Here is a 26,166-nt window from a genome sequence, read left to right as displayed (position 1 = left end):
GAGGATCCCAAAATCATCACATCTCCCACTGCTTGCTAATTTTTCAGTTTCACCATTGTGAAAGTACTATATGTATTTTAACATATAAAGATAGAAAAACTTATTTTATCGTATCTGGTCATGTTCAGGAAGCTTTTTGCAATTATTTTACAATTGACTACGTGTAAGTGCACGCCCAGGCTTAACTAAAAGCAGGGATTCGGGGGTAAACAATGCAATTTTCATTAAAGGCTAATAAAATGGTCAAAGAATCTATGAGGGAGCTGCAGGAAAATCTTGGATTGGCCGAAGAAGGGTTGATAAAGGTAACCAATGGGATTCAAGGGATAGACGAAATTAATAGAATGCAGAGCCTAGTGGCAATCGCAAGGGCAATCACAGATATCTTTACTGCCAAAGCCATAAAAAAGCCGCAGCTAATAAAGAGATGGTGTACGAGGTTAACGAGCGAGTTGGCCACCAGTTAGCTATTCATATGAGACAACAGGCTTCAGTAAATATGATACAGGAGATACAGGACCCAGTGGAAGGCCACATTTCTGATCCAGAACTGGTTAGAGAGGCTTTTTGGCGATTTTATAGTACCCTATACGCTGAGGTGGGGGGGGGGACCCAGCTGAGATTCAAAGTTATCTAGATAGTGGTGGCCTTGATAGGTTTAACGAAGCTGATCAAGCTGTCCTAGAAGAAATCCCTAATACAGAATTTTTTAAACTATGATCAAAAATCAATGAAAGGAAAAGCAACCGGTTTAGATAATATACCATCTGAATTCTATTTAGTTTTTTTAGACCAGATTAAAGGCATCTTACTTGATTTATTTATTCACATTTTCAAAGGGAGGCAGCCCCCAAACTCCTGCTCCAAGGCAAATATAGTAATTTTCCCTAAGAAAAATAAACCTCCAGAATAGCTAGGCTCATATCGCCCCATCACTCTCATCAATGCAGATTCCAAAATGTATTCAAAACTCCTGGCGAACCGAATTGCCCCTATCATTCACAAAGTTATAGCCAAATACCAGCACGGTTTTGTGCCAGGGAGATCAACTGTTAATCATATCCAAAGAGGGATTACCCTATTCAACCACTCGGAAATTGCAGGAGACCCTATGATGTTGGTTCTTCTTGACGCCGAGAAGGCCTTCGAAAGAGTCTCCTGGCAATTTTTGTGGACCACCACGTCCAGGCTTGGAATTCAAAAGGGGTTCATCCAGGCAGTACAAAAATTATACGTTAACCCCAGGGCTATGGTAATGGTAAATGGTAGACTTACTAAAGAGTTGATCATATCTCGAGGAACCCGGCAGGGGTGCCCTTGCTCCCCTCTACTCTTTGCGATATATCTTGATCCTTTTATTCGTAGATTGGAAAAGAATAGAGATATAGAATGGATTTTGTCTCAGGAATATACAACCAAAACCTTGGCTTATGCTGACGACATAGCGATCGTGACAGCTGACCCGAATATAGCTATGACTGCTATCACTATCGAGGCTATAAAATTTGGATTGGTATCCGGATATTCACTCAACCAGGAGAAAACTCAGATTGTGCTGAACAAAAAAATTGCGATGTGCGATCCTCTAGGGGTAGATAAGGCGACGTATCTGGGCATCTGCATTACACCTAAACTTGAGAATCTGGTAGAACTAAATGTGAAGCCAATGTTGGACTCAATGCAGAAGGTCCTCCGCCGGCTAGACAATTTACATCTTTCCTTATTTTGGTAGGGCTAATGCCTTGAAAATGGTCTTTTTCCCTAAAATTTTCTACTTATTTGGAGCCATATGTTTAGAATTTTTAGATCAGTGTTTTAAATCTATGGAACGTACCTTTTCCAGTTTCATCTGGGCGTACGCGCAACCCCGGTGCAATTTATAAATGTCTGACCCTTCTAAATGAAAGAGGAGACTTAGCCCTCCCAAATCTTAAAGCATATTACTGGGCTTCTGTACTGCTTTACAGTCGGGAACTACTACATAATACTAGGGATTACACGATACCAGGGGCGGTCTGCCATCAATCTTTCAGCTAATTTTGGGAAGTTAAAGCACCGGTATATATGGCGACATCTGCATGATAGCTACCATAAAAAAGTGAAATTTAAAATGTTATTCAGTGGATTTAAAACATGGAAAGCGGTGTGAAATCTTTTTTAGAGATAACTGTACAAATAAATGGGATGCAGCAGGAATAACGCATATTGGGTGTCTTTTCTCCCCCGGCGGGATTCAATCTTTTGAAGAACTAATGGAAAACTTCCAGGTGGACAGGCGGGATGTTTTCAAATACCTCCATATCCGAGATTATCTTTAATGAAGGGTGGGGGGAAGGGCTCTGACTGAGAAAGTAGCACTAGTTGAAAAATTAATTCACAGCAATATAAACACCATTGGGGGAATGTATTCCCTTGTAAATATGATGCTTCCAGATGATCTGGAGAAAACCACGCAGAAGTGGCAGGGAAAAATAGGTATAACTTTGGACGAATTTAACAATGCCTATTCAATGTCTCTAACAAGTCTTATGTCCACAAAAGTCCAAGCACAAAAAAACTTTCTTTTTCCTACACTATACTCCGGATAAAATTGCCAAATAGGGGTGTGGTAAAGAGACATGCTGCCCTAGTTGTAAGCTATTCAATGCCGCCTGTGTACATATCTTCTCTACCTGTGATGGATTAACCTTTTTCAAACGTGACATTGAGGAATTCCTCTCCGCCGTATTAAAAAGAGATCTAATTCTGTCTAGTGAAGTTATCCTGTCAGGTGCTTCAGATCCTAGCACTCCCAGATTCGGGTATGAACTCATTTTTATTGCTATGGCAGTGTTAAGGATATGCATAACCTCGGCGTGGCTGGATCCGACTGCACCATCCTTTCAGCAATGGCTAGCTATTCTACTAGCAATCTTTAATTTGGAAATAGCCATTTACACAAGGAAAGGCAAGAAAGGGCATACAAAGGGTTGGGAATTTGGACCCCTCTAATGGATTGGTGTCAAACCCAAAGCAATACCTAATGATGTATGAGGGAGATTATTTCATTGTATGCATCCTTTGGGCAATGTAACGTTAATTTGTAAACTATTTATGAAAATGATGAAATGGGGATATTATGAGTATATATAAATATGTAATGTATGTTCACATGTCTAACCTAGAGGGAGGGGGTGGGGTTGGGGAGTGGGCTATTGCTGAGAAAAACCAAATATTATTTAATTTTTTAAAAAGCAGTGCCGGTGCTATATTGACGAGTTAAGTTTCTTTCCCAAAATGGAGAGCCCAATTTCATTCCAGCGCCTGCTTTTAAGAGCTGATAGCTCTGGGCATCGGCAGGACCCAGTCCACTTAAAGCCCTGACTTGCTGTTACTTCCACCCGATAGTAGATTCGCGCTGCTTACTTGATACATTGAAGCATAAACTGGCTCTCTGTTTTCTCTCTCCTCGGTTCCGTCACCAATCTGTTCCTTCTGGCGTTTGTGAATTGCTTTATAATCTTGCCTCATGCTTGGGTTGAAATCTGGAGTCTAAAAGATATTTTGACAATATATATGTGCAAAATGCCCTCATCCCCAAGTGCTTCGAGCTGCCCCAGGTATTGCTCAGTGTATGTTTATTTCTTACATATTGACTGATTGAACGGTCTTTGGAAGGTGGCAACCTTTGTGGTACGCCCTTAATCAAAATCTTTTGCAAAACATTGGCATTAATAGCAAAAAATTCAGATCAGTTACAGAACGTTCAGCCTCTGTCATGATGCACTTTGAACCTGGCCATGGCTTCCCAGACAGGAGTTGGATCTCTGCCCGTAGGGGGCTGCAAATGAAGCCTTGAAATCACTGTAACTGCTGCCATTGTTGACAATTTTCACAAATTCCCAACAATAACTGTTTTCCAATTTGTGAGGAGGAGTCACTCTGAGGTATTTCTTGTCGCCCACCAACAGCAGGAGATCGGGGCTCTGATAAAATGTTTTGATAGCTGAACTTTTGTCCTCTTGTCAATTTGTATTTTTAATTGATGTCCTCATCCTGAAGCCGTTTAACCCCTTAAGTGCTGCCGTTGGGAGCACTACCTTTGTAGTGCTGCGGACGTCCAACGGCCGACGCAGCCCCGCCCGTTTTGCGGAAGTGCCGCACTGCCGCGGAATCGCGGCCGCCGCAAACAGGTTAAAGTTGTTATATTTGGGCGCCCCTGTGCACAAATAGCATTCTGCTGCATGATTATCAGCTTTTCGTGGATAGATTATACTGCTCGGAGGGTGTCTTGCTGAACTCTGCTTTTACAACGACCTGATTTTTGATACTCCTTTCTCGCACTTTACTGCATCGGAGTATAGTTGTCTCCCGAGCTTTCAGCCTCTCTGGCCACGGCGCCACACCTCTCCCCGCATATTGTCCACCTTCTACATGGGCTCTATGTTCCCTCTAAGTTGCGCGCCTGTACGGCTGAGCGCTATGTCATTTTCACCGCGCCGGGGGCCTTAAGGGACGCGGAAAACAAAGGAATCTCCTGCTGACAGGAGAAGCCCTCTTGATGGCTTGCTAATGAATGTAGACTAAGGGTGATATTTTTCTTCCTGACTCTTGATTTGAACAAGCCTTGAACAGGTGCGACTCTCTCGCCCCACTATCACCATTCGCAGAAGAAAGAATAGTAACAAACTGTTTTTGAAACTTCGATAGCAGACACAAGATTTTCACACCCTGCAAGTGTGAAAATAAGGAACATGTTTGTAGGGGTACCACAATTTTTATATTAAAAGCACAAGCTGTTTTATTTACATGCTTGTATTAAAAAGATGTTGCTACTGCAAAAGCCCCGGCTTATAATAGTGAGATGTTCAACTTAATTTAATTAGGGAGGTAGAGAAATACCAAACTGGATAAAAATAAGCGCCCTTCAAAATTACTGCCATAAAATAATCTTCATCTCAGACGTGCTGTTCTCCACCTTTAGGAGGGGCAATTCCCTACTTACATTTTTAAGGTAAATTGAATAAACCAACTTTGTTGAAAAATTTAAGATATTGCATTCTTCTTTGTGTGCACTTTTGAAAGCTGATCTCCTGTTCTTTTACACACATATGTGATTGCTCCAAATTGCTCTTAATAATTACAGTTCCTATCTGGCAGGCAGACAGCAGTAGTTACTACCAGCACTTCGTAAACACCAATCGCATAAACCGAATACTCAAAAGACAGTTAGCAATACCAGGATTTCTGAATGGGAGCATAAGTAAATCTAAGCTGTTATTAAAAATAAGACCCCTAAGGAAAATAAAGTGACCAGAGTATGTGTACCACTGAGTTGGCTACTGTGCATTTGTAATACAGCGCCAAAAAACCCTTGGATGAGTGTGTTTTTTCACAAATACATGTATGATTCCCTAACTGGTACACCTTTTCTCCCAACATTGACATACAAACTGATATGCTCTGAATCTGCATTCTGCCCATTCCTTCTTCCTGCTAATTTCTCTGCTTCTCCCACTTAACGGAGGATGCCAGGCTTGATGCAGACAGCACCACATTATGCCCTAGGGCATCTGGGTTGCAGAGCTAAGTTTGTCCAGGAATGGGATTCTGGACTAAAGTGACGATGTGCATAAGTCATGATGTATGGGGATAGAATTCCAATTATATCAAAAGTCAAAAATTGAGAAGAGGATGGGCGAGCTTCAGCTTGACAAATTCAGAGGGTTGCCAGAAAGGAGGTCCTAGAAGAAGGAGTCCTAAATTGCTTTACACCAAAACAAATGATAGCCAAATCTGCAACACTACTCCGAGGAGCCACATAAGCAATTCAAAGCACCTATTTCTTTACAGTACAATTTAGATTTTTTTTTAAAGATAAGGAACACTAGTGTTAACAAAACGAGCGGTCAGTCCAGTTGATTGACTTACGTTTTATCTTTCAGTGCAAAGTGTGGTAAGGTGCTACGACCACAAAGAGGAACCGAGGCTCACTGCCCAGCCTGCTCTCTTCGAATTAATTCAAGCAATCTTTCAAGCAGTGCATGAATTGTAATCACAAATGCATTACAACTGTTGAGGGGAAATTCTTAAACTGCTGAGATGGGAAGATACTTTTATTCGTCTGTACAGCAGTCTCTCTCAATAAATACAGTTTCAATCCAGTTCTTTTTCTGTCTACTGCTGTCTTTCCGGGTCACCAACTATGAGCAACGTTTTCTTCTTTCCACAACTGTGTCCCATAATTACAGCCATCAGATCTTGTTTCCTCTGTTTCACTGTTTCTTTCCTGGCACTTTTTCTTCTGTTGCTGTCTCGTTTTCTTTGTGCAACAGCCTCTCTCAATCTCCATTCCCCTATCACTGCAGTCTACTGATAGTTTTACACCCATGGCAGGCTCTTCTCTTCTTTGAATCAGAAAAATAAGGGGGAGGTAGAGGTATATGCTAGGTCCACCCTCCTAATGCAATGGTAAACCTGAAAACCCGAGATACCGGGTGAAGAACCTAGCCAAAGGTGGAAGAGATTTTCACTCAATGTGAGTCAGAAAATCAGCAGGAAAGAAAACATTCTTTCTTGAGTCCCCTCGCTCCCCAGGGTTTCCCCCTTGGTGACATGCCTCATCATAGGGGCCATCTCAGTCCTCCACGAACTGAAGCGTGCTGCGACTTGCAGAATTACGTAGGAGCACTTTAGTGAAGACTATGTGTGGGGGAAAAGAGTAGTGGAGTGGACAGAGGCGAGTTAAAAATACCTGGCTAGTGGGTGAAATAATTTTATTCTTGCTCCTAGTTGGTTTGTCTAAAAAGGGGTAAGATACTGGAAAAACCTAGCTATAGTGGGTTAGGAATCCATAGTTTACGTCAACATGTTTCGAGTATTCCCCAGAGCTCTTCGTCAGGACCAGCCCTGTGTACGCCACTCCTAAATGACCTACGTTCAGGTAATCAAAGGAAATTAAAAATGAAAGTTCGCTGCAACTAATAAGTATGCGCTAATACATACGATCAAGCATTGTCATGTAGTATGTATAAGGTAGCAAAATTGTACCATGGTCTTGGGGGATGAGGGTTCTCGTGTTCCTAATTTTGGCGGGAGTTCTCCTCACGGTATGTCACCTGGTTGGTTCCCCTCCGGTGTGAAGGGGAACCAACTAGGTGACATACCTGAGATCCTATCTGTTTATTGCCGACTACAGAGACGGCTGGGATCCTATCTAGTATCAGCTTGTGGCTGTCAATATTGTAGCTAATATTAAACTACCTAGTGTCTTCATGTAAGTCTTACAGAATGGTGAACACACGTAGATTGTATACACCACACTTTGTTGATGGGAAACCTGTGGGGGAGCGTCCCGTAATTTGACTATTAAAAATGGAATAAGGATAAGTAACAACTCCAACCCTCAACATCTCTAAATAAAATGGAAGTAAAACTAGCAGGGAAAAATCAGCTGCTAATATCTCCAATGGTACGTATATTTGGGAAACCAAAGAAACTCCAAATAAGTTTGACTTCATGAAGGACCTAATGGGAGCCATTTTAACTATACAACCAGATATATGTAAACTGCAAACTCCAATTAAACCGCTGAATGAGACAAGAATAACCAGATCAAATCGAGGATTAGGTGCGCCTGAAAATATGAAGTGGATCAAATACCTAAAATAAAGGAAGAATCGGCCAATCAATGGGGGCAAATAACTGATTTGGAACAGTTAACTGTCCCCTTAACCTCACATTTGCAGCCTGGGGACTTAAGTTCATCTGAATTATTGTCGGGAGTTGCTCAACAGTTATTGTCATCGGGTGCACCACTTCCAATTGAAGCATCAGTAAAAATTTAAAATGTAAACTCTGGAGTGGAACCTATGCCCTTAACTCAAACAAACCTGGTATATCAAAGTAGCCCTATAATAGTAGTTGATCGACATAAAACTATTGGAACCAATAACTTATCACAATCTCTTCAAATAAATACTAATATAATTTTGAACAATCCGAAACAAAAAAGGAGACTGGAGGGTCCATTGGGTAGTGACTCCTCAATGATGCGAAATCGTATCGGCCCGTGGTGTGTCCAGTCCCAATACATTGTAACAAAGTAGAGAGCTGCGAGGAGCAGATCATGTGCACACACCTGAAACCTAACTGGAACAGCGTGCAACAATCATTGCCCCTCAGTCATGGTGGATTATAGCAGCTGAGGAGGCGCTATAATGCGTGATTTCGCATTTCAGTGACGTGATGTGGACCACCACACTGAAATGCGTTTGTCTAACGCCTGATGCATAGTACGTGGAGGGCTGGCCATACTGATGCAACTAAACTGAGGTCGTGGGCGCGTGGCACGCCGGCTCACGTGGCAGTCAGAATCTCAGCTATAATGAATGCTTTTTATTTTGCTTCTGTGAGTTGTCAATGAGTGTCTCTTGAAATACAGCAGCCTGCCAGTCTGTGACCTGGACTACTGTTAGCTAACTATAATTATGAAGGGTGAGGCAGCGGAAATCTGTGTCGGCCCTCTCACATCCTACAAGACTGGACCCGGGTCCTGCATGGGACAGAGAGAGCCGCCTGGCCAGTGATGTTCCTCCTTTGCCTCAATTGATTGCCAGCAGAAAGCCTAGGGCCCAGTGGGTGTACTAAGGCTGGTGAAAGCTGGAATGACTAATTGCTTTTCTGCGGGTGTAACGTTGCTTTGAGCTCCCCGTCTTTTTATGCCCGTAGAACACTGGCCCGTCATCCCAACAGGTATCCGAGGCTGTGGCAACATGTCCCTAGTTCAATTTTCCTACCTGCCCGGGCCCCTGGAATTGTTGCTGTCTCCTGGCAACACTAGTACTTTGAAGCTGGTGACAACCACCAGGTGAGAGAGCTCCTCTCACTTCCAGCGTGACTCCTGATTCGAGACAGAAATCACAGCAGTCCGCATATATCCTTATGAATGACACCATTTGTGTTGCATGTGTAATACAGAAATAGACAAACAGATTTAGCTCCATCAGTCACAGGAACAGCTTTACACCATGGCATGCATGGCGAAAAATAATGGTGAAACCATAGTTGGCCTAAAGGCTAGGGCGGTCGCCCTCGAATCTGGGGAACTGGGTTCGAGTCTCGGCAATGACGCTGAACATCCTGTCATTCTGAGAAAATTACTTAATGCCTACCAAAAATGATGAATGTGTCCTCATTTAACACAACTGGTGCTATGTAAGGTGCTCTGATACCCGATACCGGGTCAAGTTCGAGCTATATAAAACTCTGAAAAACAAACAAACAGCTATTGCTTATAAATGGTTTTTGGAGTGTTTTAGTTATTTTGACTAGTTGCAGCAGTTAACAGTAGTGTTGTGCCTCTGACTTTACAAGGGCACTAGGTTGGTGCCCTTCCATTTCTGGTGCTTTGCAGCACTTAACTTTTAATTTCTTGTTGATCAGATGGGTGTAATTTCTGATGTTTATATGCTTCCCTCTTCTTCTTCACTTAAAAATGCTGGCCAGAAAGTGTCACTCATAGTCATTGAAATGTCAATCATAGCAATCTGAATCCTTGGCGGCTATGATAAGAAATAACCCAAAAACATAGAAAGATTAGGAAAAATCTGTTCTTTTAATTTTCACTTTGACATATGGCTTATGCCACACTGTATTTGGTCTGGTGTTTAAAGTTGCATGGTATTTTTCTCTATTTACTTTGCTATGTACCATGATGTGCATTTGAAAAACCCGTTCAATAAAGTGTTTCAAAAGAAAATTAAAAAATGAATAAGCTGACAAGTTTAATTGCACCACTAACACGTATTCTCATATTTAATGAAATATAAACTGCCACTTCCACTTGACAATCTCTGTAAATACTCTGTAGTCCTCTGCATCATTCTTTTGAAGATGGTCATATGAAGACAAGCTGTAAATACTTTTTTACAGCATCAACCAAGGGTGAGACCCTGTACAAGGACTGTGTGTATGTTAAAAACATTCATTTTTGTGACTTCTAAACACCCAGATATTTCCTGCCACAAAATGCTTTTTTGTGTATATTCACTCGACCGGATGTGATGGTTCTTTAAGTAGCCAGCAGAGGGCGCGCCTCGCCTGCTAAGATTAATACAATGAGCACATTGTATGAAAGGGAGAAGTGTTTCCTGTTCCAGGTCAGCGGTGGCAGAGACAGTACAAGCAGCAGATGTTGACGTCACTTCCTGCCTCTCCCTCTGTGTCCAGCCTGCTGCAGAGGAGGAAGGACGCCCTGTCTGTCTGTGCAGTTATCTTCATCTTCAGACCCTCACAGCCCCCCCACCTCTCCTGATCCTAAATCTGCACCTGCCCCACCCCAGACATAGGAGGAGGAGAGAGCCTGGAAATGTCTGCACAGGTTTCTGCCCAGGTAGGAGAATGTCAGCACCCTGTGCTGTGATTGTAGAAGTTGACTGAATAATCCTGGAGGAAATCTCTGCCAGTAGCCAGGCTCTTCTATCCAGGGACCTCTGGGGGGGCTTTCCATCTGGCCCTGGGGGTGTTTGTCATCATCATTTGTTTTAAAGAGAGGATATGTGCACTGCACTGAATCTTAATACACTGTGAGAAATATGTGCACACTGCACTGCATTTCACTGCACTATGATAAATCTGTGCATGCTGCACTGCATATTACTGCACTGTGACACATCTGTTCACACTGCACTTTACAGCACTCTGTGTCACTACAATGCATCTTACTGTACTGAGGAATTTGTGCCACTGCACTGCATCTTACTGCACTGTTAAAAATATGTTCACATTGCACTGCCTCTTAGCGCTCTATGAGAAATCTGTGCACACTCTTTGCTCGGCTCTCGCTGTCAGTTTGTTGACCTGTCCACCTGTACCCTTGTCAGAAGCATGTCCCTCAGGCAGTTGAACATCAAACCTTCCCTGCTGCCCCGTACCCCTTTGCCCCTGTTTTCATATCTCAATCTAGGTAAAACCTCAGTCATTGCAATAGTTTCCAACGACATAGGTTGGCTTATAGCATTATCTGCTGCAGAGGTTGAGTGTCTGCTGCAGGGATTGTGTGTGTGCGCGCACTGACCTTGGGTCTGCCAGGTAGGAGGCCTTTCAAGCAGTGGAACGTACGTGTCTGTGTTTTTAATGTACCTCTGCAGGTTGGATGTGTGTGCATCTGAACAGGGTAGAGTTGTCTTTACAGGCTGTGTGTGTGTGTGTATGAGGCGAGTCTACAGTGTGTCTTTTTCAATTGTGTCTGTCTTAGCAGACGTTGGCGGGACTGTCAGTCACTCTTCTTGGCCTCTCCTCACAGTACCAAAATCTTTATGATCACTTGTTGTAAGAGGGTCTGCTCGGTGCAGAATAGTCAGGGACTTCTCGGCACTCTGTAGACGTCTAAGCAAAGTCACATGTGAAGTTCTAGTTCTTCCCCATAGTTTGGAAGAATTAGGCAGCTTTGAGTGAGACTTCAGCACAACTTTCAAATATGTGACTGCCGCAGGTACCCTGGGCTACTTGTATGACAATGCTGCAAGAGGATGCTTCACACTCTCATCAACGGTGTGTTGATGAGGATTGTGCTATGATATAGGAGTCTACATGAAGTATTCCAAGAGACTCATATAGTCATTCTGCTCTAGTTGTCACTTCAGCAGGAAGGGGAGAACAAGATGAGCGAGCAGAAAACGCAAGAAGAGGTCAGAGAAGAGACATAAAAGGGATAGAGAGAGAAAACACACGAAGGATGGAGAAAAGTACTTAATAGATATCGGCCAAAATGTGAAAGAAAGACAGAAAGAAGGAACAATAATTGCCAAAAGTTGAATTACATTTTAGGAGCTAAAAATGTGATTTAAGTGTGACGTGAATGTGAGTCTTCAAGTGTTATAGGAGGAATGTGCTGTTCAGTGGTACCAATACTTGAACCTACTTCATAGCTTTGGATCTGGGATTTAATCCCAATCACCGAACGTTGTAAATGATCCAAAGGGAGGGATCAATGTATTTTCGGGTTACCAATCTCAGCTCAAGTAAGATAGTTAAGAGGTCCCAGGTTCCAACCGTCCTCCTTTATAAATGTGTTTATGCACATACTGCACAGATCTGTGTTACCTTTGTATGAAACATACCAATCTTAATAAATTCTGTTGGACGTAGGCCCTTTCTAGGGTGCTTTCTCTCAACTTTTAATTTTTTTGCTTTTGTCCCTCCTGGTTTTTCCGCTGATCTATGTAATAGCCTAAGGACTTTGATCGCTTTTTACACTGCCATTCAGTGCCAAATTGATGTGCTTGTCCTATACATACTGATGATTAGTGTATACATGATTGGCTAAATTGTGTTAGCTGTAAGTCCATTGTCTAGAGGTAAGACATACCTAGGGCATGTAACTCAACACCTCCTCCGTGGGCCTGCAGAACTGGTTGTGCCACCCACGGAGGTAGTTCTTCAAATGTGCCACAGATTGGCCATGACGGGGCCTGTGTGTGTAGGTTACTGTTACTAGGCTTGGCATTTAAGAAGACGCTTGCCAAGGTTCTGCATGTCTCTTGCTATATCTGAGTACTCCCTGGGGACAGGGTGCGATGTTGGTAAAGGGTAGGGCAGGTGTGTGTGTGCTCTACATACACTGGTAGTGAATGGCACAGAGTAGTGTGTTTGTTACAGTAGGGCCTGCTCCTCGTATTGGATTGACCTGAGGGATCTGTGGAAAGGCTTTTGAGCTGGATTTCCTGTATGCTGAAGAGTGTCCGTATAGTGTTTGATATCGATTAGTTCGTAATGGCGAACCTGCTCCAGCGGTGTGAGGGAATTAAACATTATGATGGTGGAAATACCACTTTGGGAAAGTGGGAATGTCTGTACTCATGGCTCTGTATTCCTATCCACCTGTCTCCAATTCACAGGTGGCTGCTGGGGGGGATGGCTACATCTGTGCATTTCTGATAAGAAAGCCGTAAACCAAGGGCTCAAGGTATACTGTAGACCTCTCACTCTGAGGGGTCTTCCTGTGTTGATTAAGAGGGGCTGGAATTGGCACCTGCATTCCAAGTGGCAGGGTTGTGGCCCCACTAAAGATACTGATCAAGCCTCCCAGGGTAGGATGTCAGACATGACAACATTTAGAGAGGGCCCGTGCTTTTGAAAGGTGGCCTTTTCAACTGATCTCATCTTCATAGGTCATTGTGGGTATAACCACTGGGGCTCTGCCTTTAGTAGTTAGAGACGCTTTGGGGATTGGAAACATACTACGCTGGTTTGATGCTGGGACATCAACAAGAAGAACTATTGGGGCGGGGGCTGCACCTGGATTATCTGTGTTGTGCTCTAGGAATGGGACTTTGCCTGGATGCTGCTGGCCTGCAGCTAATTGGCAACTGTTGTGACCCAGGTCCCCAACCACTCTCCTAGGGCTCGAGTTCCCAGGGATAGAAAAGGTCTCCCTGTTTCCACAAGCTCGTAAGGACCGCGCAGGGTGAGGGGTAAACATGTGGAAATGATCACCGGTTGGTACAAGGACCCTTCCGACGTGTGCAGTCATCACACTGTGCCGTAGAGTGAGCTGGTAAAGTTCAGTGGCACACCTGGGGTGGCTATAGAGTGACAAGTTCAATGAGTGCAGGGGACGTTTAATGAGTCTGAGAGGCTCAAGCTTTCAGCCGGACACCTCTGCTATTTAGTATTACTAGGCGTTAGGTTTCTGAGCAGTGTTGTGAGAAGTTTGCAGAGTCTGCGATAGCCAACCGATAGCCAAGCTGGCAGCATAGACTGTGTCCGACTACCAGATTGAGAGGACAACAGTGCCTGACATCGCAGCCTCAGTCTGAGGTCACTCGCTCCCTCTCTCCAGGCCCACGCCACAAGGTACTAGGGGCCAGATGTAGGAAGGCATTTACCGGTCGGTAACGGCCGAATTCGGCCGTTACCGACCAGTGAATGCAATTTGAGATGTAGGGCCCTGTATTTTACAGAATCGGTAAATTTACCGATCGGTAAATTTACCGATTCTGTAAAATACCGAATCGGTATTTTTTTCGATTCGGTAAAATTGATATGTAGGTGGGACTCTTCTGAGTCCCACAAGCATTACAGAATCGGTATTTTACCATCAAATACTATTTGATGGTAAAATAACGATTCTGGTGTGCATGCACATGTGTGCATGCACACCTGTGCCATATGACAGGCAGACCTGCCCTTAGGGCAGGTATGCCTGCCACATGGCCCCCGAACCTTTTTTTGGGGGTGCTAGAGGGTGTCAAAGTGACACCCCCTGCACCCTTGTCAGAATCGGTATTTACCGATTCGGTAAATACCGACCGGTAATGCCCCATTCATTCCTATGGGCTTCAAAGCCCATAGGAATGAATGGGGCATTACCGGTCGGTATTTACCGAATCGGTAAATACAGATATTTACCTATTCGGTAAAAGGAACATCTGGATGTTCCTACATATCCACCCCTCAGATTTACCGATTTTTAATTACCGAATCGGTAAAATTCGGTAATTAAAAATCGGTAAATCTCATTTACCTACATCTGGCCCTATGTTGTTAAGGATAGCGTGACTGAAAGGTCTTGTCGTGCCTTGTGTGCACCCATGACTTGCTCCCTGGAGCAACTGTAGCTCCCACCTCTGCCGGAGGTGAAATCATTCTCCAAATTGGGGGTGTGCCAGCTTCTTGTGTTGCAGTATTTTTCCTGTGGGGAGGATAGTGATCCTGCACTCGTGAAGGTGCCACTAGGTGCCTGAGGACGTAATCTGGATGGACAAAAACGTGTAACTCTTTCCTTCCTCTTAAGGTGGTCCCTTAATCTAATCAAAGTGTCGACAGCAGGGGCAATCTGTATCGTTGGCTGGTGTAGTTTGAGTGGCGGAGGGGCTAAGTCGCAAGGTGAAGAGAGAAGCTGTGATTTCTTGACCATTACAAGTATACGGAGTACGCGATAATGGGAATGTTGTTGTTTATGCAAATGTGTTAGCGGAAAAGTGGAATACCTCTGAACAGCCTGGATATATGTTTCTGTTGCTTTTAATGTGGAAGGGATTGCTTGTATTGTGTGTATGTTGCTTACAAGGCTGAAGGGATAATGGTGCAAGCGAACGCTTTGGACAATTATATATATGTTAATGCCGTTCTGCTGCTAATGGAAGAGTTTGAACATTTGATATAACTGTAAAATATATATGCAATGTGTATGTTGTTGTGATTTCAATGTGCGTGGAATGCAAAGACCAGTGTTGTATACATACTGTATGTAGTCTTTTTGTAGCGTCCACAGAGTGTTGCGAGGTTGAGGGTTGTTCCAACACTTTACACTTTGACCCTGAGGATAAGCCTGACTGCTCTGTGCCAAGCTATCCAAGGGCGAGCGCAGGTTATCAGACAAGTGTATCATCCTCATCCTATCTAGGACAGTGGATTCTGCCTGGCTTAGATGCACACCAACCGCTGGGTCTAACAAATTCCTAATAATAAATACATTGAAAAAAGATTTAAGCTGCATTAATTTTGCACCCAAGACCACCTCAATCTGTCCCAACTGTCGACATGTTTTAGAAGAGCCATGTCTTCAGCTTCTTGCTTAGCTCAAGAAGTGAGGAGGAGGCTCTGATGTGTTGAGGGGAGTCGTTCCACACTTTAGAAGTGGTGTATGAGAAGAGTTGACCTGGATCTGTTTCTGTGTATGCATGAGATGTGTCTGAGTATGATTCTGGCTGAACAGAGGTGCATAGGGGGTTGATGGATGGATATGCAGTTGTTAATGTAGGCAGGGATTTGTTGGGTAGTGTCTTGAATGTGTGGGTAAGGAGTTTGAACTGTGGGCGCCTCTGTATCTGGAGCTAGTGAGGTGTGATATGTGTTCTGAGTGTGAGATTGAGGATGTGCCTGGCTGCTGCATTTTGGGTGATTTGCAGCCTTCTGGTGAGCTATTGGATGATTCCTGCATAGAGAGAGTTCCTGTAGTCCAAACTACTGTTGATGAGTGTGTGGATGATGGTCTTTTGGTGATTCTCGGGAGCTATTTGAAAATGTTCTTTAGGGTGTGGAAGCAGTGACGGCATTGACCTGGGCGAACATATCCACCTTTTTGTTGATGATGATCTCTAGGTTGCTGGTGCACAAGCTGGAGGTGGGAGTAGGTCGTAGGTTGAATGGTGGAGTCCCATGGACATCGTTCTGGCTACTTCTATCATGCGGGAAGTGAACTTGTTTCTTGTGTTGTGGATTTAGTCAGAGAGGGACCGTATTAGTTGTGTGTGGTCAGTGAAGGAGAGGATATTGATGTTGTGGATATGGATGGCGTTGGCTGGTGGGGTATTTAAGTGATGAATAGTGTTCTGCTGAGGAGTGAACCTTGAGGTGCTCTGCAGATGAGATTTCCGGTTTCCAAGGAGTATGATGCCAGGTTAACTGTCGAAGTTCTTTTTATCTGGAAGGAGCAGATCAATTGCATGCAGGTCCTTGAATCTCTTCCTTGTGAAGGCACCTGAAGAGGATGAGATGTGGTATCATGTGACACACCTCCAAGAGGTTCAATAGTATGACGGCCTTACCCTCTCCTCTGTCTAGGATCATGCAAATGGTGTAGGTAGGTTCAATGAGCTCTGTTTCCGTGCTCTGGGTGGCCTTGAGGAGCTGGTGGTTCACGAAGTAGCTGGTCAGACACTTCTTGATGGTTTTCTCTAGGACTTTGGCCATGTATGATAGGGGGGCGATTAGTCAGTAGTTGGAGAGTTTGGTGAGGTCCCCAGAGGGTTTACTCAGCAGGGCTGTGACAGCTGCCTGATTCCGGGTTTCTGGGAAGAAGACCGCATTGATGGAGTCTTTCAGGATGGTAGTGAGGATGTCACTGACGGTGGTTAGACCTTTGTTGAAAGTGTGGTGGGGGCAAGGCTCTAGGGTGCCCCACAGTAGATGGTATTCCTGGTTGCAGCAGTCTCTTTTATGGAGATGGCGTTCTACATGGTCAAGTTCCATTCTTCAGCTGAGATTAGAAGACTTGCTGCGAAGTTGCTGGAGTCAGTTTGCCGGTTGAAGTTGGTGAAGGTGGATGTGATCGTCTTCCAAAAGAAGTTACAGAGTTTGTTGCATTGGGTCTTTTAAGGGGAGATGTTGCTGGTGGTGGCTGACTATGAAGAAGATTTATTTGGTGCTGTTGTTGCTGGCTTCGATGCGTTTGGTGTGGGCTGTTCACTTATCATTTCAGACATGCAGGTGGAGGCATGTCTGGACAGATTAGAAGACGTCATTGTCTGCGGTGTCTTGGATCATTCTCCACTTGCTTTCCAGGTGCTTACAGTGCTGCATCACAATCTACAGTTCTTCTGTGGACCAGCTGGTTTGCTTTTGTGATCTTGATTTTTATGTGCTTGAGGGGGGCCAGGTTGTTGGTGCAGGTGGTGATCTATTCATTGAAGTTCTTGATGTCTTCCGTTAGGTTGCTGGTGTGCTTGGGGAGACGTATTGAGAGGGCCGATGCCCAGTCCTTCTCCGAGATGTTCTTCTAGCCGCGGCCGCCTGTCCAGAGGTGGTGGATCTCCTGTAATCTAGGATGGTGAGCTTGAAACTCAAAAGGGTGCTGTCAGTTCAGGTGATAGGCATTGGTTTGTTGACTCTGATGTTGTTTAGTGTGGAGAAGAGAGAGGCCAGGAAGTGTTTGGCGGTGTGGGTGGGTCTAGTGATGTGCTGAGTAAAGTTGGGGTTCGTAACGCTTTTGAGGACGGTATTTGAATTTCAGTCATTACGGTCCTAAAGTTAGGAGTCATAATTTTAGGACTCCTAAATGCCTTCTGTGAATACCGAAAGTGTTAAAGTTAGGATTTTTCTCAGTTAAGGAGTAGTAAAGTTAGGAATACTAACTATAAGACTCCTAAATGACTTCTGTGAATACTGAAATGAGTAAGTGCCTTCTGTGAAAACCAAAATGAGTAAGTGCCTTCTGTGAATACCAAAACGGTAGTAAGTTTAGGATTTTGACTTATGTTAATTATGTGAATCTGGCCCATTGTGTTTAGATACCTTATCCTATTCTTATAGAAGGGACTATAAATTCCAATTGGATGGCACATTCTGAGGGGGTCCAGGTGTGTTGTGTGTGTTATATAGGATAACGGCTACTGCTATGCATTGTTTATCTGATGAGTGCAACGCACCAGCTGCTCTGGCATCGTCCTTCGCTGGAGTGCATGCTCTCAGCTGTGCATTTATTGTTAGGAATAGACGATAGTTAGGGGATAGGATGTATGATCTAACCTTTTGGTAATTTACAGACGATCCCCAGACGACGTAAAAAGCTGTCTCCAATGTAAGGCGCTGCTTGGCTTACTGTTCTTTGGACGTGACCACGCCCCTTTCTTTGCTTCCGAGTTCCTCTTCGAGTCCTGCCTAGCGCCCTGTATTTGTGGTAAATTAATTTTACCGTATCATTTTTCCATACAATTAAATAGCAATAAGGAAGCTCATCAAATGAGAGGCAGAGTCCGTGGGATCTGAGTCATACGGGCTTTAATGAAAGATCCTCGAGGGTCGGATATCATGTTCCATCACCACTAAGGTTCAGGAAGGGACAATCAACGTTTTATTAGCATTACACATTATATATAGTAAAATGGTACAATTGAAACCAATACAGTAGGCGTAACAGGTGAAAAGAGAGAGATAAGAACACATGTGCGTAACAGGAGGCGTGTAAAAAGGCGTACACATGGGCGTGCACTGTACATGTCAGAGAAACGTCACAAGAAACGTCACATGTGGGTGGATGCATAGAGAAAGTTGCAGGATCAGCAGAAACCTATGACCTGGATGCGCGCGCAACTGAGCATGACGTGTAACTGGGGAGAACTGGGGGCTTTGACTTTAGCACTAGTGGAGGAGACTGGTGTCTGGGGTGTCAGGGCAACCTGTACCTATAACATATCTGGTATCTCATGTTTGGAGGATGTAGTGTCTGAAGTAAAAGGTCTCTCGGGCAGAGGCCGTTCAATACTGAATGCTAGTGCGTGCATACGTGTCTTGGTGTAATGTGCGGAGCCATGGGCCTACCGTGGTAACGGGTTCAGTAAATCACTTGCAAGGAGGACAGGAAGGCCGGGCCCTTTGCTCTGCAGCCGAGAATATGTTTACCTATTTCACTAGACTGGAATGTGTTTTCGAGGAGGCTGAGCAGATAACTGTAGGCAAGATACGATTTTGGCAGGCAAGCAGGCCGAGCCGGGCACCGCTTCGCTGGCAGGAAGAAAGGCAGGGGTCAGGGATGCATACAGCTTTCGGAGACAGGAGAGATGAGGCTCGGGCCTCGTTTAAGGGCCTAGCTCGACTGGGCCAGGAAAAATGGAGAAAACGTGTGCGAGATTCAGAAGTGCACCATGTAAAGACGTTGGCACCATAGGCCTAGAAGCCTAATTAACGGGATTTTCTTGCATGACTGGATAGCTGACATGTTAAGGATAGACGCAAAAGTATATGCGTCTTTCTAGCATGTACGGAACAGAAGTTACACGACATACAAGGAACATGGGTGCATGGATAGGGTGCGAGTGGGGGACATATTAGCTACTTGAAAATTTCTACTACCTCATTCCCTCCTTGGACCCTACTACACCCTTTAGGATATATCTATATTCATCAGACCATCTATCTGTTCGTAAAGCATCATTTGTTCTTCTTTCTTTATTCGGGAACGTGTACTTGGACGGGGAATACAAGCTGTGGCGCACAAGCCGCAAATCGCTGGCCCACATTGCAGACAGAGACAACAACTGAATACTATGACCAATATTATTCCTAGGAATAATAACAATTTCCATCCCCAAGCGGATATCACACTCCATAGCCAACCGGACCAAGTCCAGGTGTCTGGATTCTGGTGTATCTGATGAGCTATGGTATGGAGCCTTGCTATGGCCTTATACACGGATGGCACGTTATTAGGAATAAACACGCAACAACTGGATCCGATGATTCTACAAGCCCCGCCCCTATCGGCCAGGATGACGTCAAGGACAAGGCGATTTTGAAGGACAACAAGTCTCATAGCAGACTGCTCTTCGGTCAGGTTACCTAAAGCAAAAGTAGTCTCGTTCACTACTGCTTCCAATGTTCTAGTTAATCTTCGAATTATCTTACTGTTTTGAACAGGACCTATGAACCAAAAGTATCCTTTAATATAATCCTTATACTGATCCCATGATGATTCAGAATAATCAATAACGGGAGGAAGATCTCTCTTCTGTCTTACATGCACAAGATGTGGATTTCTATGATAATCAGGCGGGGCTAGGAAAACAGGTGGCAATAGGAACGCAATATAACACGTCCCATCCCAATCTAATGGCAGACGTACATAAGCTGTTTGACCACATATGAAATAGGAATGGCGGGAAGCTTTGAAAGTAGACTTTCCTTTATCACTGAATTCGACCACAGTATTACAATCACTGTGTCCTAGATGTACTGAACCATTCTTTCTGACGCATAATTCACCTTTTACTGGCAAAACTGTAATAAACGGCAAGTCCGAATTAGTCTCAGACTGCACATTCAGGATCATGAGGTTAAGTGTAAAATTACCTAATCCATACACTTCATTTTCTAGATCGGTCCCTGTCCTTTGGGGAAGACCTTCCTTGTCTGGGAAACATATTTTATTCATAACTGTTTTCAGGTTCCCCCATATCCAATTGCCTTGGGAAACCTTGGACTTACTATCTAGGGAAGACATTAAAGTAAACCATGCACCACACGAACCATTATGTGTGAACGGATAAGGAAAGAGGGGCAGAGCTCCCTTGTATTTCTGATAGGGAGGGAGTCGGCCACATACCCAGCAGTTGGTGGCATTGCTGGTCTGGTGAGAATGGTGTAACATACGGATGAATGTATTGTTGCGCATTGCTAAACGATAGGATAATTCATGGGGAGGCAGGTCACTAAAAGTGTGCTCTACAGTATCATTAGAGGAAGCATGTACATGAGAATCAAGAGGAAAGAAAACATGTAGCATTAAACTTATGCATATGATCGTAAGACTCAGAAGAAACATGAAAATTAATGCGATAATGCATCTGCTGTGCAAAACTTTACAGTACTGTTTCCTCTTTTCGCTACGCCTATCTCTCTGACTACTTGGGTCTATCTTATTTATGTCAGAAACCTGTCTAACCGCTTCACCCGAAGGGGACTTAAACAATTAAACGCTGTCTGACTTACTAGACCTCAACCTGGAACGATACTCCTGTTGGGGAGTTTTCTCTAGCAGGGGGAGTTTAGAGTCAGTATCTAAAAGTGGGCATTCCTTAATCGGAGTCTCTGGACACAGTCCGTGAAATTTCTTAATGTGGCTGGAGTGCAGCCATCCCTTGCGACCTTCCAGCTTGACTGCGGTCCTCGTTGACATCAACACCAACTTTGGCTGCTTCCATCTGGGTTCCAGCGGACATTTCCTGTCGAAATTTCTCACATAAACAAACTCGCCGGGGACGACTTCATGCGGTTTTACTTGGGTGTTGTCTGGGAAGGCAGCCGCGACCTGTGAACGACAAGATTGTAGTGCAGACATCAAGGAGGCCAAGTAATCTGTCAGCATAGTACTTTCAACATCTGTAATTCGTCTGGGCATAGGCGTACCCCACATATTCGGGGGACGACCAAAAACAATCTCATACGAGGACAATCCTGTTCTAGAATGAGCTACCATTCGCATGTAAAAGAGGGCAACTGGCAGGACTACTATCCAATCTACGCCTTTTTCTGCACAGACTTTTGCTAAGCGTGTTTTCAGGGTTTGATTATGTCTCTCAACGAGACCTGCGGCTTCGGGATGTCGGACGCAGTGGAACTTCCACTGCTAGCCTAACAGGAGTGATACCTGTTTCATAAGCTCGGACGAGAATGGCTGTCCATTATCAGAGTACACGACACGGGGCAAACCATATCGTGGGAAAAACTCACGGACCAGCTGTTTGGCAGTTGTTACAGCAGTGTAATCGGGGACTGGATATGCTTCTGTCCATCGGGAAAGAGCACATACGACTACGAGGACATACTTGAATCCTCGGCATCTGTCCATCTGGATATAATCCATCTGGAGGACTTCAAAAGGATGGTCAGGAGGATGGAATCCACCTTGTTCCACGGGAACACCTTTGCCTGGATTGAACTGACAACAGATCATGCAGGTACGCACTTTCTGTTTCGCTGCTGCTCGTAAATGTTTATTAAACCAAAGATTCTGTAAACTGTCTAACATGGCTTTCTCTCCTAAGTGTGCTGGACTATGTGCTGTGTTAATGATGATTTGAACCATAGAGTCGGGGAGGAACCATGTGGCTTTTCCCTTCGTCATCCATCCCTGATCTGTCTGGATCCCTCCTTGTTCAGTCCATTTCTTGATTTCGTCTGGGGTTGCATGTGTCTGTATGTCGAGTACATCTAGTGTGGGATCCTTAACTGTCAGGCAATGTGTCAGTGAAGTTACTTCAGTCTTTGTCATGTTAATCGGTAGGTCTGTCTGAGCTGTAAGTTTGGCTGTTCGATCTGCCAGGTCGTTGCCCTGGGAAATAGTGTCGGTGACTTTAGTATGTGCTTTGCACTTCATAATGGCTATGGCTGTAGGCAAGTGTATTGCTTCTAGCAGGGCTTGAATGAGGGGACCATGCTGGATCTTGGTACCGTGAGAAGTTAAAAAACCTCTCTCTTCCCAAAGAACACCGAAGTCGTGAACGACTCCGAATGCATACTGTGAATCTGTGTATATGTTTACTTTCTTGTTCTTGGCTAGTATACAGGCTTGGGTCAGAGCGATGAGCTCTGCAACTTGGGCAGATAATGTGTCAATACGATGAGTTTCTATGACTTCAGTTTCAGTGGTCACTGCATATGCGGCCACTAACTCTCCTGTGCTTGTTCGCATGCATGAACCATCCACGTAAAGTGTCAGGTCTGGGTCGGGCAATGCAATGTCTGTCAAGTCTGGTCGGGGCTTTGTCACTGTATTAATGACTTCTACACAGTCATGTGGTGCTGGATCAATTGTACTCGAGGGTAACAATGTGGCAGGATTGAGTATGTTGCAGCGTCTGATTTCTATGTGTGGCTGGAACAGTGTCAGTTCATAACCTGTCAGTCGTGCTATGGTCAAGTGTTGAGTCTGGGTTCGGTTCAGAAGAACTTGTACGGAGTGTGGGACCTGTACTGTCAAGGGATGTCCTAACACTATTGAATCGCTTTGTCTGATAGCTAGAGCTGTTGCTGCAACTGATTTTAAGCACGCAGGCAAGGCCTGGGCTACTGGATCCAATGTACTAGAAAAATAAGCACAAGGCTTATGGTGTCCTGCTTGATCTTGTGTGAGAACAGATAATGCTGTGCCATCGCGTTCTGTGACAAAAAGTGTAAAGGGTTTGCTGTAACATGGTGTCGCTAAAACTGGTGCTTGACATAAAGCTTTCTTCAAGTCATTAAAAGCTTGCGTATGTTCCTGAGTCCAAGGGAGGACAGTCGAAGTCGCTGCCTCCTGTGTTGTCAACTGTATGAGTGGCTTGGCTAGAAATGCATATTGGGGAATCCATTGTCTGCAGTACGAAGTGAGGCCAATAAAAGCCCGTACTTCCTTTTGTGTCTTGGGTTGTGGCAGATGTGCAATTAACTGGATACGATCTGGTGTCAACTGTCTACCCCTATTGGACAGCAAGTGTCCAAGGTATACCACTTGCTGGGCACAGAATTGTAGCTTCGAAGGGGACACTTTATGCCCCTTTTCGGCCAGAAAATACAAGACTGTCAGTGACGCGCGCTCGCAATCACGTTCGGTCCGTGCTGTGATTAACAGATCATCAACCTCCCTGAGCCCGCCCCGCCTCCCAGCTGAGACGCCCTCCCACTACCTATTTCAGCGCCCCCCAGAACACGAAGCGCTGTGACTCCTCGTCGCTCCTGGCCGAGTGGTCGCTCCCTGGTCTGCCTCTCTGCTACCTCGCGGTACTGGTGATCAGCGCTGCATTGCATTTGCCTGTTAAAGCGCTATACTTGCTGAAATCGTATTTGTTTGCTTTGTGCCTGAACTTGTAATAGTAGCGCGATTTGCCCCGGCGCCCTGCTCTGCTCCCCCCTCCTCCATTTTGTCTCCGGTGTTGTTGTTGTTGTTTCCTTACTCCCTGAGCCCGCCCCGTCCCAGCTGAGACGCCCTCCCACTACCTATTTCAGCGCCCCCCAGAACACGAAGCGCTGTGACTCCTCGTCGCTCCTGGCCGAGTGGTCGCTCCCTGGTCTGCCTCTCTGCTACCTCGCGGTACTGGTGATCAGCGCTGCATTGCATTTGCCTGTTAAAGCGCTATACTTGCTGAAATCGTATTTGTTTGCTTTGTGCCTGAACTTGTAATAGTAGCGCGATTTGCCCCGGCGCCCTGCTCTGCTCCCCCCTCCTCCATTTTGTCTCCGGTGTTGTTGTTGTTGTTTCCTTACTCCCTGAGCCCGCCCCGCCTCCCAGCTGAGACGCCCTCCCACTACCTATTTCAGCGCCCCCCAGAACACGAAGCGCTGTGACTCCTCATCGCTCCTGGCCGAGTGGTCGCTCCCTGGTCTGCCTCTCTGCTACCTCGCGGTACTGGTGATCAGCGCTGCATTGCATTTGCCTGTTAAAGCGCTATACTTGCTGAAATCGTATTTGTTTGCTTTGTGCCTGAACTTGTAATAGTAGCGCGATTTGCCCCGGCGCCCTGCTCTGCTCCCCCCTCCTTCATTTTGTCTCCGGTGTTGTTGTTGTTGTTTCCTTACTCCCTGAGCCCGCCCCGCCTCCCAGCTGAGACGCTCTCGCCCCTCCCCCCCCAACATCCATTTATGGCCAATGCCCCCACGCGCAGCGTCCACGCGCTTCGGCCACGCCGAAGGTGCGCCAAAGGTAAGCCCGTCTACGCCCGTCCGCGCCTGGACCGCGCCCAGCGCCAGACCCCCTGCCCCTCGCGCTGCCCATCCCCCCCGCATTACCTACGATGCCGCCACCCTCCTAGCCCTTGACCCCGGTCGCGCCCCCAACTGCATCCAAGCCGCCCCTGGATACACTCATGGACCCTTCTCCTGCTACTCCTGCAAATTCAGCGGCACCGACAACATCTCCACTACGACCACACCACTGACTCCCGACCCCACCCACCTACAATGCATCCTTCTCAACACCCGATCGGTCCACAGACACGCCATTGACCTTTGGAACCTACTAGACACCATCTCTCCTGACGTCGCCTTCCTAACGGAAACATGGATGAACGCATCCTCCGCCCCTGACATCGCCATCGCTATCCCAGATGACTATAAGATCACACGCAAGGACCGCACCGACCACACAGGAGGAGGAATCGCTATCGTCCATAAGAAATCCATCCGCATCTCTACCAGCTCCGACGCCAACCTCGCTAACTCTGAACACCTTCACTTCCAGATCCACATCGACCCCAAGACCACACTCAGAGGCACCCTCCTCTACAGACCACCAGGACCCCGCGCAAAATTCAGTGAAGACATCACGGACTTCATCACCCCACACGCGCTCCCCTCCAAAGACTACATCCTTCTGGGAGACCTCAACTTCCACCTTGAAAAGATCAACGACCGCAACTCCGCCACCCTCTTAGACAACCTCGCCAACCTCGGACTTAAACAACTGGTCACTTCCCCCACCCACATCGCAGGTCACACACTCGACCCCATCTTCACCTCCAGCAACCATGTCTCCTTCAGCCACACTACGGATCTCCTCTGGACTGACCACAGCTGCGTTCACTTCACCTACAACAAGCCGAAACCCATCATCCACCTCCAACCAACTCTACAAAGAAACTGGAACAAAATCACCACGGATCAGATCTCCACATCGCTCCTTCGAACCTCCCCAGCCCTCTCTTCTAACGCCAACGAAGCTGCCTCCAACCTCACCCTTTGGTTATCCAACACCGCCGACACCTTAGCACCACTGAAAAAACGTCAACACAAACTTGGCAACAAGAAGGCCTCATGGTTCAACGATGATCTCAAGAAGTCCAAGAAACTGTGCCGCTCCCTGGAAAAGGCCTGGAAAAAAGACCCATCCACCAGCACCAAGGACGCCTTCAAAAGCGCCACCCGTACTCACCACCAACTGATCCGAAAAGCCAAGAAAACAGCATTCAAGGATCGACTTGACAACAACGCCCA

At 45.5% G+C, this 26,166-nt stretch overlaps 1 protein-coding gene across 1 annotated transcript in view; it reads left to right on the top strand.

The window, feature by feature from the left end:
- The first annotated feature begins 10,201 nt into the window (after window positions 1–10,201).
- LOC144767260 (uncharacterized) overlaps window positions 10,202–26,166 on the top strand; it is a 94,750-nt gene continuing 78,785 nt past the window's right edge. The window contains exon 1 of the mRNA XM_078650781.1: window positions 10,202–10,372. The gene's annotated coding sequence lies outside the window, so the exon portion shown is untranslated. The remainder of the gene's footprint in view (window positions 10,373–26,166) is intronic.

The sequence above is a fragment of the Lissotriton helveticus genome, chromosome 1_1, assembly GCF_964261635.1.
Source record: "Lissotriton helveticus chromosome 1_1, aLisHel1.1, whole genome shotgun sequence".
Lineage (NCBI taxonomy): Eukaryota > Metazoa > Chordata > Amphibia > Caudata > Salamandridae > Lissotriton > Lissotriton helveticus.
Note: the sequence above shows the minus strand (reverse complement) of the source record. Positions and strands in the feature narration are given on the sequence as shown.